We start from the raw sequence: 12,749 nt of genomic DNA on the forward strand, positions 1-12,749 counted from the left end.
TTTTCTTTTTTTTGCCTGTCCCATTTGGTTCTTTAGCCGTCAGAATTGTTGTCTGAAGACCAATAAGGATACCCAATGGATTTATTTTGCCAAATGGATCATCATGGCATTGCCATATTGCCGTATTGGTCCATTTGATCGACCTTTGTTTTTATTATTTATTTTATTTTATTTTCAGTTGTTACAGACGGGACAGACGTGAGTGAGGGATAGGAAAGGGAGAAAGAAAGAGGAAGGAAAAGAAAAACAGAAGGGGAGAGGGACAGTGAGAAAGGGGGGAAAAAAATATCTCCGGGATCACCTGTTGAGAGAAAAAGAACAGAAAACAAGCAAAAAAAACAAAACAAAGCAACATACTATACACAACACCATCGCATTAATCTAGCTAAGTGTAAACAGCAGTAAATACTAAATATTGAATGTTGTTGTGCAGCACGCAGGACAGACAGCGCACAATGTGCTTTGAAGTAGCAGCCAAGAAAGGTGTGATTTAAGTCTACGAACAGTGAACACCCGTGTGCACACCTGTGTGGATCGGCGCACTTGTATTCAAATGGTTTCCCCATGTAATGGTCTGCAAGAGGATGTAGAGAGCCATAGCCCTGTCCCCCAGGGCATGAAGCAGGCATGGAGGAGATCCAGGCCCCAGACATCCAGAGGCCCCAGAGTGCAAGAGCCTAAGGAGGACCACCGGAGGGGCATCCGTGCCACCTTCATGGCAAGGGCTGAGGATCCCCAGACGAGGGGTCACCCAGTAGCCACCGAGCAGAAGCTAGAGGGGGCTGCACCGGCGTGCCCGCCGGCTCCGCCGGCAGCCAGCTGTGCCAGAGTGAACCGAGCCGCAGGCACAGAGGCCGGAGGCCCGAGGGCCCTCCGCGCCCCGGAAGAGGCCTGACCGAGCAGCAGGCGCCAGGCCCCGCCAAGTAGCCACTGGGAGTGAGCTGGCACATGACCTGAGCGCCCAGCCCCGGACACCAAGAACCAACAATGCACCGACCCCTGAGGGCATCAGTCACCGGCAGGGAGTGTGGTGAGGGGAGATAGGCCTCCACACTTGGAGGGCCTTGGAGTTCCCAGAGAGGTGGAGTCTAAGACCCGACCTGACATATAGACACAGACAAACAGGCACACACAGACACAGACATGCATTCTCACCTTCATGTACACATATACAAACACTCAGCACTCACCCAACGTAGGAATAAACGTAAATGGACATGTACACACAATCACACTCCCAAACATACTCTATACCCCGGGTCCAGGTATCCTCGCCCCCAGAGGGGGAAACGGCACCCAGACCCAAGAGATGTTACCCTTCCCTCCGGGGTGGAGGCAAGCAGACCGCCCCAGGCTCCGCAGCAGCAGGGAGGCCAATCGGACAGCCAGCATCTCTTCCCAGCCCCCCCGCCCCGATGGCTAGCAGAGAACGGGGGTGTGTTAAGACCCCATACCTCAAACTTAATTTCCACTAATATGGATATACAAAAATGAACAAATAGAACTAGTCATATATACTAGTCAGGGCTGTGTCTCTGACACGCTGGTCTGCAGTATGGGGGCCCCACAGGGAACTGTGCTCTTCACCCTCTACACTGCAGACTGGAAGGGTCAGAGCAGACTCTACCTGCTGAGGCGGCTGAGGTCATTTGGAGTCCAGGGAGCGCTTTTAAAGACCTTTTATGACTCTGTGGTGGCATCTGTCATTTTTTACAGTGTTGTATGTTGGAGCAGCAGTTTATCGGCAGCTGAGAGGAAGAGGCTGGATAAACTCATCAGGAAGGCCAGCTCTGTTCTGGGATGCACCCTGGACCCAGTGCAGGTGGTGGGAGACAGAAGGACTCTGGCCAAAATAACATCTCTGATGGACAGAGTCTCCCACCCCATGCATGTAGATGTTGCTGAACTGCAGAGCTTCGGTGACAGACTGCTGCATCCTAGATGCATGAAGGAGCGTTTCCGCAGGTCCTTCCTCCCTGCAGCTGTCAGACTGTACAATCTGAACTGCTCCCAACAATCATAGATGTTTACATCAATGCTGTAACTGCAATAAGTTAGTTAATTTAACCAATTCGCACTACAACCTGGTTTGCCTCTTACCTGCAATTATTTTTATTTAATTTAATAACTGTACAGTACTCTCTGTTTATAGTAACCATTGTCCTTACTGTAAATATGTAAGAAAATTGTGTATGTTTCTGATCTGTGTCCTGTGTACTGTTTGTTTGTATATTTGTCTTTTTAGCTGCTGTTACAACCAAATTTCCCCTTGTGGGACAATTAAAGGATTATTCTATTCTATTCTATTCTATTCTATTCTATTCTATATACATGTACATGTACATTAGAAATAAAACGTAGCCCCTTTAAATATCTCCAGGCTACAGTGTGATGGTTAGCACTGTTACAGTAAGAAGGTCCTGGGTTCAAATGCACCATCTGGGTACTCCACCTTCCTCTCACAGCCAAAAGACATGCACTTAGTGATTAGTGATTCTAATTGGAGATAAAAGCTGTGTCCCAATTTATAGGCCACATCCTTCGGAGGCCCCACTTAAAGGCCGATTACGTCAAAGCCAGGCAATGTAGGCTGCTCCAAATGCGGCCCACAAATGCGTCCTCCTTTTCCCTGGATTTGAAGGATTGGTCAGGTGTATCCTTCGTGGCCCAACCTATCCCAGGATTCATAGTGCGCCATTTTTTTTTTTTTTTTAAGAAAATGGGGAATGGCTCAAGCGGGGAAGCCAAAGAGTAAACTTTTAAAAGTACAGTGGTCCCTCATTTATCGCGGGAGTTACGTTCAAAAAATAACCCGTGATAGGTGAAATCTGTGAAGTAGCCAACTACACACTTTATACACTTTTCTCAGACAGGCATGAACATTTTCACACTTTTCTCTCTTGTTTAAACACCCTCAAAGTTCAAACCTTAGTAGAAAAATAAGTCCAGTATTATAGAATGAAACCAAAGATCAAACCCTATTTTCAGGTCCAGAACATGGGAATATAGCTGCTATTTGAGCAACATTAATGAATCAATGGTACGGAAGTACAGGAAGCTAGAAGAATGAGCTGAGTAAAGTTTGACTTATCTGACTGTTTTATTTTGCTTAATGCGCCTTATAATCCGGTGCGGCTTATGGCCTGAAAAATACGGTAACTTCTACCTTCCTTTAGCATGTCCAGAAGTCCAACTTTTTGTGCGATGGTTAGCATCTTCAACTGCATTTTGGATGCTACCGCAGGTGTCTTTGATGGTGCAAAACGTTTCGTCGACATTGTTGTGTTTGTTGGGGAGAAAACTTACAAACATACAGTACACACTTCAGAGTCACACTGCAATAGATCGAAGATTTATGTAAATTTGATAAGTTCATGTTTAACTTAAGTAGCGAAAGAAAATGATGTGCCGGGAGTCCGGTGTTCTCGCCCGCTCTAGTGAGCCTCGACCTTTCGGTTAGCTATGAGGCTGTTGGATAACAGACATCTCTGAAAACATTGGAGCACTTCTGCAAACATGTGATGTCTTGATAAACAGAGCAGATATTTGAAGTTTACACAGCTATATTCTCATCTGAAAATATCTTAAAAGTTTATTTTGTGACCCAGAAAGAGTAATAAGAGTAATATTAAAACTAAGTAGCTGCCGCCATTGCTGGAAACTGGAATTGGCTGGTCTGCGCTATCAATCCTGGGATATGGTGGGCAACGAAGGATACACCCGACCCATTCTTCAAATCTGGGGAAAAGGAGGACGCACATTTGGAGGAGTCCACGAATTTGGACAGCCTTCAACGCGTCGTTGTGAGGTAACCGGCCAACAAATGCGGCCTCAGGAAGTTGCAGCCTACGAATTTGGACACCCCCGTAGATCACGAAGGCCGGGTCCTTCGAAGAATGCGGCCTATGAATTGGGACACAGCGAAAGTATCTAAATTTCAGGACCGGGACCACGCCTCCATACATGCTCCTTCCGGTTCTTATCTATATATGATCCCACAGTTCTACAAGCTGTTTGTTCCCGTTTTCATGCGAACACATTTCGACAAGGTCTTTAACACAGCTTATTTTACAAGGGTAACATAATTTTACTCACCCTTTTATTTGCTTGCAATCGCCCTCTCATCTGTCAACACACAAGATGAAGAACTTCTCAGCTCTGATTCATCGCTTTCCCTCCAGGCAATCCAAGAAACTCAAACACACTGAATGTCAAGGCGGCGCTTCAGAGAGACCAAATGCTGCTGGCTGCCCCGGGGAACTTTCTAGCAGTTTTCTTGCCAGCTGACAATCTGGTCTGCTACGTTGATCCATTCAGTCATCTTCTCTCCACTAAATCCAGTTATGAAGTAACTCCGGCTGCTCACCACCTCCAAGAAATTAAGCAAGATCACCCACCAGCAAAGCTAACAGCTCAACTTATGTTGCTTTGAAACAGGCCCACAGACTGGGCGAGTTTGCCAAAAAGCTGACAGACACCAGTGCCAGACCAAGAAGGCACGCCATACCCACGCTTCCATAAAGTCTTCTCAATTTCCTTTCATTAAGAATTAAGACTGAACCATAGCCCGGGTTCAACAGCTTCCATTCACCAGCATTCTAACACTCGTAGCTTCTTAACTTCGCACATCTAAATGTCAGTTCAAAATCTTCTTCCATGCAGAAACAAATTTGCAGCTCCAACAGCAAAAGCTACTGCTCTGCTGCTCCTCCATTGCCGTTTACCTTGGCTAGCCATGGGATGCCAGTTTTGATGTTTTCTATTCGTCCTTCTGCAAAGTGCACAAGTATGTTTGGCTTTGGGATGCCAGGCTCTTCTCTATCTGTCACTTGCAAAAAGCAACAAGCTTCCTATGACCGAGTTGCCAGTTTCTATGGATCTATCATTGCAAAAAGCAGCTTTGTACCCTTCTGGCACTGGGATGCCAGGTTCTTTCTTTATCCCTCATTCGCAAACGCAACAGCAAGCTTTTCTACCACAGAGTTGCCACTATCTCTATATAGATGTGGGGAAAAAGGCACCGGGTTGCCAGTTCCCCTTCCCTCTATCCCTCTTTTACAAATGCAGCAGCAAACTTTGGCACTGGGATTCCAGGTTCTCTTCCCTCATTCACAAATGCAGCAACAAGCTTTTCTACCAACGAGTTGCCAGTTTCCCTTTCCTCTGTCCCCCTTTGGGAAATGCAGCAGCATGCTTTTGGCACTGGGATGCCAGGTTCTCTTTCTCTATTCCTCTTTTGCAAATGCAGTAGCAAGCTTTCGGCACCGGGATGCCAGTTTCTCTTCCTCTTTCCCTCCTTTGCAAATGCAGCAGCAAATTTTCTGCCACTGACTTATTTTTCTGCATTGGTCCTTGTTATGCAAAACAGAAGTGAACCCTTCTGGCACAGGGATGCCAGATAATTTTTCTTGCCATCATTCACAAAATGCAGCAACAACTAGCTTCTCTGCATCTATCATTGCAAAATGCAGCAGGGAACCATTCTGCCTTCAGGCTGTTAGTTCTCTGCCATCTATCATTTGTAAATTAAAAAAAAAAAGCTCTACTATCCATCCTTTTCCTATATGAAGCAGCAAATCTCCTGACATCGGGATGCCAGGTTCTCATTCGCAAAATGCAGGAGAATGTTTTCTCTACCACTGGGATGCCAGTTTCTTTGCATCTATCCCTCAAATGCTAGGCAGCAGACATTCAGCACTAAGATGCGAGGTTCTCTGTCTCTGTCCCTCATTTGCAAATGCAGAAAAAAGCTTTTTGCACCGGGATGCCAGGTTCTTGCTTCCCTAGTGTAGTGATTTAGATTTTGGGTTGGCTGGTTTTTACATGATGTCCACAAATGCAGCGCGAACATCCACTCCTCCCCTGCTGATAATTAGAGGCCATTTTAAGAAACAGCTGTGCTTCACTACCATACAGAGGCATTTGGCATTCTTTCCCCATCCAAGGTGGCCGAGAGCGTTAGGCGGCTAAGCACAGCAGAGCAGTTTTATTTCTTCAGGAAAGCTGCTTATTTAGTATCACCCTTAAAGAGTGGTAAGTGGGACTCTTACGGGTTTGTTAAAATCTGGCTTATATTAGAGTGGACCCTGATGACTGCTTCTGTTTCGTTACAGGATTGTGCCACACTGCTGCTGTCTTGTCTTGTGGTCTTTTTTACTGCTGTTTTGTGAACCCCTGTTTTGTATTGTCACTGATTTGTCCTGTTGCTATCTTTAATTGGGTTTATACCTAACTAGGGTCGTCATTTATTTGCCCCTAGTGTGATGGTATTTTACGCTTGATGGTGATGTTTAAAGGAGACTCTAGGATAGAGTCCGTGTTTGTTGTTTATTTGAGTTGTATGTTTTGTGTAATTCTTTTGTCCTTTTCTTTGGAGAAGGTCCGGCTGTTTGTGGGAGGCTAGGCACGTGTGGTGGTTTCCCTTTCCCAAAGCATTCGCATGTGTACACTGGGGTATAGGTATAACACACCTTCATCATGCAGCTCTTCAGAAACTCTCCCTCTGTAAATGGCTGGGCTGATTTGGCTATCTCCTCTGCTACAATAAAACTTGCTTTCACACCAGCTTCATTTTGTGATTTTGCTCTGGTGACAAATGTCTGCTGAAATGTTAGATTCTTCTTTACCTCTTCTACTTTCTGTAGCTTCTGCTCTGCATTTAAGCTTTTCAGCGTATCCTGATGTTTTGTCTCGGAGTGCCGTCTTAAATTAAATTCCTTAATTACAGCCACATTAGCAGTTTGACACGTGTTCTATGAGGTTCGGTGGAATCATACTCTGTTCTCTGCCGGTTATGGGGGTTATCATTATAAAAGGCGTTTCTTCTCTAATCAGTTTTTCAATTCAACCAACCCTTCCAAAACTGCTCACCATCACCTCTGTTCGTTTCAGAAATCGGCACAGTAATTATCGCTACCTTACCCAAAGTGAATTAACCAGCTAGACACCCCCTCTACATCTTCTACTGAAAGACAAGCTTACGTAAGCTTTTATGAGCTGTCTTAAAATCCCGGCATGCGTCACTGTCAGAGCTCAGTTCAGAGTCGAGCCACATTGCTACCTGACTAAGGATTCCCCTCATTCATCTATTAAGGTTTTTCATTGTTCGAATTTCCCTTGATCTCTTCTCCCGCCGTTCCTTCCTAATTTTCCGAGCTCATCCACTCCACTCTATGGAATCCTTGACCACCTTATTGAGTCCATGGGCTGTTTATCTTCGCTAGCCTGCCTACCAGTTATATCCCTCTCCTTTGGGTGGTGATGTCACTTGGCGTTTGCTCTCTCTGCAAATGTGTTTTGTTTTGTTTTCCTTCTCTCACCCCAACCGGTCGTGGCAGATGGCTGCCCCTCCCTGAGACTGGTACTGTCTGAGATTTCTTCCTGTTTAAAGGGAGTTTTTCTTTTCCACTGTCGCCAAAGTGCTTGCTCATAGGGGGTCATGTGATTGTATTATTATTATTACTGCAGAAGTCTTTGACCTTCATAACGCAGAGTAATTTCTGCTTCTAAGGGATGCCTTCTTTGGGATCTGCCAGGCCTAGGAGCTGCCGCCAGTCCCCTTTGAGGCCTTTCCCAAATCGCAGCTCTATGTTTAAGCCGTACACCTTCATCTACTAAAACACTGTCAAACCTAAAATGAGGACATGGGCCCAGCGAGTGAAATTGTCCATAGGTGTGAGTGTGAATGGTTGTCTGTCTCTCTTTGTTGGCCTTGGACAGACTGGTGATCTGTTCAGGGTGTATCACCACGCTGTGGCAGCTGAGATGGTCTCCAGCAACAACTAAACTGGATAAGCAAAAGAGAGTGAGTCGACTTTTATTCTTTCTTATTACAGTTAAATTAATAGAGATGATGACAACAGTTCAGGTTTTACATTGTAGTTAGCTTGTTGAGTACACATATTTGATGCAATTTTAATTTTTTCATTTTTATATAAATTAAATTGCCTTTAAAAACTTTTTTCTTGGTACATTGATTTATAGAATAAACATTTTAACCTATCAGAGTAACAAACATAAAAAGATACACTTTTATGTTTTTCTTTCTTTCCTTAAATTGTATCATCAGTTTTGGAAAGGGACAGATAAAAATGCTAACTAGCACTGGTATTGCCATCAGGGCTGTCTGTAACTTGGGAGTTTGACAAAGCAACAATCTTTTCTCTCATTCATTTTGGTCGTTTGAACACTGCGGCTGAGCTTTTTCCCAGAATAATTTCCAACCTATTCACATTTTTCTGCATGCATTAACTGATGCTAGACAACACACTCTTAAGCAGGTAGTGTATGCACGATCTGATATCCTCGTGTTGGTGTTGTTCCCAGATCATCATAGTAAAGGTTGTTCCAGGATCAACATTGCAAGTGACCAATCAGAATGTTGTGATGTCATACTTTTGCGACTTCGGGAAAAACCAGCGTAAAACAAAAAACTGTACTTAAGCTGCGAGAAACCGCCTTTGTCCGCCGATCAACGGACCCTGACCCTAACCCTAACCCTTTAATAAACGCTAAGCAGAATTGATATTGTCCTTGCAACATTGGAATTTCATAAATGCACGAATGGGTTGGTGCGCAAAAGAATAACGTCACAATAATGTGATTGGTCACTTGCAATGTTGAACCTGGAACAACATTTTCATGATGATCTGGGAACAACACCAACACGAGGATATCAGATCATCCGTAGTGTACTGTTACCTCATCAGTTTATACTTTCTCTGCACAATCATTCATGCAAGAATGCAGGAAGGGACTTCGACTTTTTGCTTTATGGATTTGAAGGTTATTGACAGTGTAAATCATGACATTCAATCTACAGAAATCTGGTATTGATTGGATACTTTATAAAGCTGCAAAAGCTATCAAGCAAATTAATGAGTAAAGACTGGCTGCGCTTTCCCCTACACTCTTTGGATTTCATGTAAATAATTTAACAGTTTACTTCCTGCTAGTAAATGGGTCAGATCATGCATTCTAGACAACAAATTGCATTTCAGTGGGTCATTTTAAATATTTAGGCTTTACCTTGGTTTGTAACTGTTTTTATGGGTGTATAGTGTTTTGTTTTGTTTGTTTTTTTTGTTAAGGGTTAGCTCTGTAAAGATCCTTGCAGCTGGAAGGTGATAGCTGAACAAACTTTGAGTTTGTATACAGTGATCTGGGAACCATGTGAAGGGTGACTTAATGTTGTTATTTACTGCATGACAATAAAGTTACTCACTAAGCAAAAGTTTAGTGATTGCTTCAGTATCTATAGAAGTGAAAGGGATTCATATTAGCAGTATTTGTAGTGTTTATTAGGAAAGATGTTCAGAAGAAATACTAAGCAAACTGAGAACATATTGTGTTTATTCCACACATTTACCATCCTGAGCAATATGTCACCCTGAACCTGGGCAGAGCTCAGTGGTCTGTTTGTGCTCAGCTAAAACCTGGCATCCTGCCTCTAGCTGTGGAAACTGGACGCTTCCATTAAGTCCCAGAGGAGGGCAGACGGTGTCATCTGTGTGATTTGGAAGAGATTATGAATAAAATTAATTTCATCCATTCACGTCCATTCATTTTATCATGATCTTTGAGTCAAACTTTTTATTCTTAAAATGTCTGCTAGCCATCGCATTCATGTGAAAATTCAGTTGTTGTTTTTTTAATTGAGTCTGTTTATATCGTATTTAATGCCTTCGACATTTGGAACATAAGGTCACACATGGTACTAGTGTGACCTTATGTTCCTTCTCTTCTTAGATGCAAGATTATGAATGATATTCATTTATCAAAATATTCATATTTTCTTCATTGATTTTAGTGGTTTTAATTGTGCATATATTTTCAGGAGTTATACAAACCATGCTAAGCTTGGGTAAGAAAGAAATGTTAGCAGGCCAGATCTAGCTTACCAGCTTGCTTATGCCTGTTCTGGGGACACTGGGACTTGTTACATCTGTTGTTTGTATGCTGTGACTTCTAACTTTGCACTCTTCATTATTTGTTGCTTGTAATGTCAGCCATGTGGGAATTGAAGCTTTTCAATTTTAATCCCATCCAAGTTCATTTGAATAAGATCTCAGAATTTAAGTCACAAATATTAGTGGCAGTAAAGAACAGTTTGAGCTGAAAAGGACAGCAGAAACAAGAAGCAGGAGACTACTGTATAATATATCTATTAGTTTTTTGTGATCACAATCAAAATCTCTTTAATTCTTTCTTTCTTTTTTTACGATAGCAAAGTGCTGCAAGCTTCACTGTTTGATATTTTCAGCACAGTAAAATGTTTCAATCTCTCACTGGTTCACATAAAGCGATCTCATTCATAATCAGTTACTAGCTGTCTTTGATGTTCAGCATTACCTTCAGAAACAGGTCACTTTTAAAACAGGAAATAATCGATATTTCTCAATGGATCATAAATCTATAAATGTGAAAAGAGTTGGTAGTGCATAGACAAACCCACAGAAAATTGTAAATGGACTGCTTCTTAAACTGCCCCATTCACCCACGTATACATATGCAACACATACAAGTAATTTTCTCTACATCTAACTACTTTATGTCTAACATTCACATACATTCTAACGCAGATGAATTTAGGGCTACTTGGGGTTCAGTATCTTGCCCAAGGATACTTGTAGACTGGAGCAGTCAGGGATCAAACCCCTAACCTTCCTGTTAGGAGATGACCTGCTCTATCTCCTGAGCCACAGTCACCCCAAAATTGTGATTTGTGTCTTCAAAGGCCACTCTGCATTGAATGTATTTTGTATTGAATGATGCAGATCATCAGTTGTGAAGCAACTTCAAGCAATGTTGTGGAAATAAGAAAAAACAGGATTCCTTGTGACTGATAGCTGAAATTATATGGATTAAAGCATTTCTGCTCTCTCTTATTGTTGATGTACAGTTGACTAATCTAACATGTAAAATATGTCACATTATTCATCATTTCTCCCTATTTAACAAGGTTCATACTGCTGCAGTCTGTCTGCAGTCTCCATTTCTTTGCTTCACAGCTGCTTTGTTAACAGAATCTCATCACAGAAATGCCTAGAGGTCTTTGGGAAAGCCTTGCTTAACTGTGCTGGCAGAAATATCCACGCAAGAGAGACCCAGTGACGTGATTCAATCCTCTGATGTCTCTCATGAAGGACATCAGCTGAGAAATTATTAATTAGTTTTGCACATGAGTGGTGAGCTAGAAATACTATCTTCTATACTTAGGGCTATAAACTTTGGCTTCTATACAGTGTTATGTTTTTCCTTGGTACACAGTGTGGCTTGTTTACATGATTTATATTTAAACTGTATATATACATCCATTATATTGGTGTAACATTAAAGTGTTACTATGAGACAAAATAACAACTAACGATAAAGGATATTAACCTCAGACAAGGTAGGTAAATGAGCCAAATAACCAAAGGTAAAAATTAGTCCATATTTTGTGCTCGAATAACTTCATCCAGAATGTACTCACAGCGCTTGACTTGTTTCACATTTTGTTGTGTTACAGCATTATTCCAAAATGGATTACATTCATTTTTCTCCTCAAAATTCAACACACAACACATCATAATAACAAAGTTAAAACAGTTTAAGGTCAGGTACATCCACTGATCATCTGTCAGATGTTTCTACAGCTCAATTTGAGTTCACCTGTGATAAAGTCAGTTGATTGGACATGATTTAAAAAGGCACACACCTGTCAGGGTCTGGCTGAAGTAGGACCCAAACGCAGGACTCTTACGATGCAGACAGTGAGTTTAATTACAGTGATGAAAAACACAAAACAAAAGCCAATGGTGACAGTCCTCGCACTTTGGCTGCCATGGTGATTCTGCCAAAATCCCACACAGTGCAAGCATCCATTAACCTGCTAAGACCCGAACTCTTCCATGGTATGCATTTTAAATTTATCTTTGATATTTGGGCTGCTTGGCACCTGATGAATGTAAAAACAAAGAATTACCAGATTTTTATTTTTTTTAACCTAATTTTTGTTTCTGAGAAAAATGATATTGATTTGATCAACTGGTGCCTAAATGCAATTGACACCACTTTCTCAATGAGAAGTTTGGGCTTGGGTGACCCTGAGTGCTGAAGATATCTACCTATTTGGAACCATGGTAACAGGGTTCTGGAGCTGGCTTGGCCCTGACTTATCGAAGAATTAAAAAAGCGGAACCGGCTGTTCAAACCCCCACAAGGCTGCCCGCTGGGATTGAAACGATGGGAAGAGGCGTGAGTTTCTCAAAATGGGCTCATTGAGTGCAGCACGGATAAAATCTTGGAAAGGCTGACGGCTGCCGTGAATACTCAGAATAAGATCTCTGGATTACATCTCGAAAGGGCTCGCTCGGAATAACATCTCTGAGCGCAAATTGGATGACATCTTGGGGAGGCACACTGTCGTGAGTTCTCAGAATCAGCTCTTTGATCACAAGAATGACAACATCACAGAGCGCAAGTATGGCGAAGCTCGCGGCTCTCCAACGGGAGATTGAGAGACCAGTGTTGGACTGTAGAAGTGCTTTGAAATTCATATGAGCTGTTCGCACTAAAGTAAAAAGCACCATCACTTCATGCGGATACCCTTTCGGCGCCAGCTGCGGTCGCAAGGCTGGAGTCAAACAAAAACACCCTGATAACGACTGTGTTTAGTGTGCTCCTTCCCATTCCATGCAAGGCCCCCTGGGTTGGCTGGAAGACTGTTTACTTACTACCTAGCAGGGCGAAGGACACTGTCTCAGCTG

Source organism: Neolamprologus multifasciatus, chromosome 1 (genome assembly GCF_963576455.1).
Source record: "Neolamprologus multifasciatus chromosome 1, fNeoMul1.2, whole genome shotgun sequence".
Classification (NCBI taxonomy): Eukaryota; Metazoa; Chordata; class Actinopteri; order Cichliformes; family Cichlidae; genus Neolamprologus; species Neolamprologus multifasciatus.